Raw genomic sequence first — 5,000 nt, forward strand, 5'->3', positions numbered from 1 at the left:
GTCAGTCAGTCAGTTGGTTGGTAGGTAGGTTGTTCAGTCAGTAAGTAGTTAGCCCATCATTCATTCAGTGAAAGGCCATAAACCGTACACTCGTCTTTTCTCTCTGTACTCATGGTGGTTCAATAAAAGAGACCGCCTGTATGCCCCCCTCCTTCCATCCCCAAACCCACCAGGTCAAAGTTCAGCTCAACAACTGGCAGTAGGTCACGCTTCTCTGACCTCTACTACTGTTGTGGGGTATCCGCTTACCATCTCTCTTTCTCTCTCTCTCTCTTTATCTCTCTGCTCTCTTTATCTGTCTCTCTCTCGCTCTCTCTCTCGTCTCTCTCTCTCTCTCTCTCTCTCTGCTCTCTCTCTCTTCTCGTCTCTCTCTCATCTCTCATCTCTCTCTCTCTCTCTCTGTCTTTCTCTGTCTTTCTCTCTGTCTCTCTTTCTCTCGCTGTCTTTCTCTCTCTCTGTGTGTGGTGTGTCTGCTCTCTCTCTCTCTCTCTCTCTCGTCTCTCTCTCTCTCTCTCTCATCTCTCTCTCTCTCTCACTCTCTCTCTCTCTCTCACCCTCTCACCTCCTCTCCATCTTCTTCTCTCTGTGAGGTGACTTTGGTAGCTCTTTCAAAACATTTAGTTCAGCCTTTGTCCTACATATGTCAACTTCAGTGCTGGAGATTACTTAGCTGCGTAGGATTAGAAGATATTTTCATTACCAACGTAATTAACAACAACTTTGTATTAAACTTGCAATGTTGTTACAAATGTATTAACACAAAGTTTGATTCTAAGAAAACTATGAGTAATTATATCATTCACACACAGCTTATGGTATTTTTATTTCATGGTAGCTTTTCTCATATAGAAAAAAAGGGTGGTACATATTATATGACATTCAGTCTTCATTTTATCAATGCGTTTTGAAAGGTACTATGTTGTCACTGTATAAAACCTCTTTTAAAAGAAATACACAAGAGCTCTTTTTTGTTTTCATCATAATAATCAGTCAACACTTGTACCAACTTTGTTTTTGATTTTTATCGATAAGCTTTCCATAGAACACTGTATAGTATAGGCTACTACCATGCAATAAAATCTATTTTTAAAAGAAAGTATAAAATTTTTAAATACAAATAAAAGTATGGCTGCCCCCATTAGATTAATTAATAACATCTTTACACTGGAACATGATCCATGTGTTGGTTGTAATCCTGACTCACACAACTCGTTCTTTGGTCTCAACATGTTGCACTTGACAGCTTGATCTGGTTTAAAAGGTTGTACTGACTTGACTGATCAGTGATGTCTTCACTCACCAATACACATATTTTTATATCTATCATATATTTCATGATGTGTCATCAATGCCCTGGGACAAAACCTTTACCAACGCCACCGGGACAAAACCTTTACCAACGCCCCAGGACTAAAACCTTTAGCAACGCCCCGGACAAAACCTTTACCAACGCCCCGGGACAAAACCTTTAGCAACGCCCCAGGACAAAACCTTTACTAACGCTCCGGACAAAACATTTACCAACGCCCCGGGACAAAACCTTTAGCAACGCCCCGGGACAAAACCTTTAGCAACGCCCCAGGACAAAACCTTTACCAACGCCCCGGGACAAAACTTTTAGCAACACCCCGGGACAAAACCTTTAGCAACGCCCCGGGACAAAACCTTTAGCAACGCCCCAGGACAAAACCTTTACCAACGCCCCAGGACAAAACCTTTACCAACGCCCCGGGACAAAACCTTAACCAACGCCCCGGGACAAAACCTTTACTAACGCCGCGGGACAAAACCTTTAGCAACGCCCCGGGACAAACCTTTACTAACGCCCCAGGACAAAACCTTTACCAACGCCCCGGGACAAAAACCTTTAGCAACGCCCCCGGGACAAAACCTTTACCAACGCCCCCGGACAAACCTTTACCAACGCCCCGGGACAAAACCTTTAGCAACGCCCCGGGACAAAACCTTTACCAACGCCCCGGGACAAAACCTTTACAACCGCTCCCGGACAAAACCTTTACCAACGCCCCGGGACAAAACCTTACCAACGCCCCGGGACAAAACCTTTACTACGCCCCGGGACAAAACCTTTACCAACGCCCCGGGACAAACCTTTAGCAACGCCCCGGGACAAAACCTTTACTAACGCCCCGGGACAAAACCTTTAGCAACGCCCCGGGACAAAACCTTTACTAACGCCCGGACAAAACCTTTACCAACGCCCCGGGACAAAACCTTTACCAACGCCCCGGGACAAAACCTTTACTAACGCCCCGGGACAAAACCTTTACTAACGCCCCGGGAAAAAAACCTTTACCAGCGCCCCGGGACAAAACCTTTACCAACGCCCCGGGACAAAACCTTTACACGCCCCGGGACAAAACCTTTACCAACGCCCGGGACAAAACCTTTACTAACACCCCGGGACAAAACCTTTACCAGCGCCCCAGGACAAAACCTTTACCAACGCCCCGGGACAAAACCTTAACCAACGCCCCGGGACAAAACCTTTAGCAACGCCACCCGGGACAAAACCTTTACCAACGCCCCGGGACAAAACCGTTACCAACGCCCCGGGACAAAACCTTTACCAACGCCCCGGGACAAAACCTTTAGCAACGCCCCGGGACAAAACCTTTACCAACGCCCCGGGACAAAACCTTTACCAACGACCCCCGGACAAAACCTTTACCAACGCCCCGGGACAAAACCTTTACCAACGCCCCCGGACAAAACCTTTACTAACGCCCCGGGACAAAACCTTTACCAACGGCCCCGGGACAAAACCTTTACCAACGCCCCGGACAAAACCTTTACCAACGCCCCGGGACAAAACCTTTACTAACGCCCCGGGACAAAACCTTTACCAACGCCCGGGACAAAACCTTTAGCAACGCCCCGGGACAAAACCTTTACTAACGCCCCGGGACAAAACCTTTAGCAACGCCCCGGGACAAAACCTTTACCAACGCCCCGGGACAAAACCTTTACCAACGCCCCGGGACAAAACCTTTACCAACGCCCCAGGACAAAACCTTTACTAACGCCCCGGGACAAAAACCTTACTAACGCCCCGGGACAAAACCTTTACTAACGCCCCCGGGACAAAACCTTTACCAACGCCCCAGGACAAAACCTTTACTAACGCCCCGGGAAAAAACCTTTACCAGCGCCCCGGGACAAAACCTTTTACCAACGCCCCGGGACAAAAACCTTTACCAACGCCCCGGGACAAAACCTTTACCAACACCCGGGACAAAACCTTTACTAACACCCCGGGACAAAAACTTTACCAGCGCCCCAGGACAAAACCTTTAGCAACGCCCCGGGACAAAACCTTTACCAAGGACGAATATGATGCGCTTCTATAAATGTTCTTTATTTTTACTTTATGGTTCCAAAATTAAACCTGACTGCTATGTAAGCGATCATATATGCACTGCATCAGCTGTCAGCTGTCATATAATTTGATGGGAGCCTATCTATGTTCCCCGGGTCCTATGTTCCCCGCTCACGATAAAAACACACACACACACACACACCACACACACACACACACACACAACACACACACACACACACACACACACACACACACACACACACACACACACACACACACACACGTACACACACACACACGCACATTCAACACATTCCCTTTCTTACACCTTCTCATCCAAACACACTGCACCAACCGTCTGCGGCCTTACCAAGCACCTGCACCACCGTCTGGGCCTACCAGGCACCACCCCCACCCCCCCCCCCCCCCCCCACCCCCCCTTACTACTTTCTCTTCCCCGACAGCAGTGTCCCACCCTGGGGCGGTGGAGGGATGGGGGGGGGGGCGAGTGTCACCTGTGGTGGTTCTTCTAAAAACCCAGTTCATCTGTTCTTCTTTTTAGAATTGGTGGAGGAGAGAGAGGGGTGAGATGCGGGCCCCTCTGAGCACACACAGGGCAGGGATTGAGGGGGGGGGGGGGGGCAGGTTGTGGGGCCAACAGGGGGCCAACAGGGGCCGAAGTGTGCCGCCTGGCTGCCAAAAGGTCCGGCCTGAAAGGAGCAGGAGATCCGTCCAAGCCCCTTGGAGAATCCCATTAGGGCGTCTTCCAGAAAGCCACTTGTTGCCTCCGCCTCGTCCCTCTGGCCCCGGCTGCCGCTCTCTGTCTCTGTGCACCTTGTCTTTCTCTAAGATTTTATCACATTAGTTCCACTGTGAGCTGGAAATCGGCTGTAATTGCGAGCCCTGTGATGCTGGCGGCGGGGAGGGAGGGAAGGGGCAAGAGGCCAAACCGCCGAGGGAGGAGATGAAGAAGGGAGGGATGAGGGGATAGAGGGAGGGAGGGAGGGAGAGAAAGGGAGGGGTGAGGGGATAGAGGGAGGGAGGGAGACAAAGGGAGGGGTGAGGGGATAGAGGGAGGGAGGCAGAGAAAGGGAGGGGTGAGGGGATAGAGGGAGGGAGGGAGAGAAAGGGAGGGATGAAGGGATAGAGGGAGGGAGGGAGAGAAAGGGAGGGATGAAGGGTAGAGGGGGGGGGGGGGAGCAGGGGGGAGTCAAAGAAGAGAGGCATTTTGTCCTTGATGATTATGGAGGAAAAGAGGAGAAGTACATTGAAGTGGCACGTGGAGATTCCTTTGGTCTGATGCTGGGGATCTGTAGAGGGAGGAAGGGCGGACAGACAGACAGACAGACAGACAGACAGACAGACAGACAGACAGACAGACAGACAGACAGACAGACAGACAGACAGAGACACAGAGAGACAGACAGACAGACAGACAGACAGACAGACAGACAGACAGACAGACAGACAGACAGACAGACAGACAGACAGACAGACAGACAGACAGACAGACAGACAGACAGACAGACAGACAGACAGACAGACAGAGACACAGAGAGAGAGACAGACAGACAGACAGACAGACAGACAGACAGACAGACAGACAGACAGACAGACAGACAGACAGACAGACAGACAGACAGACAGACAGACAGAA

The sequence above is a fragment of the Notolepis coatsorum genome (assembly GCF_963971535.1).
Source record: "Notolepis coatsorum genome assembly, chromosome: 16".
NCBI lineage: Eukaryota > Metazoa > Chordata > Actinopteri > Aulopiformes > Paralepididae > Notolepis > Notolepis coatsorum.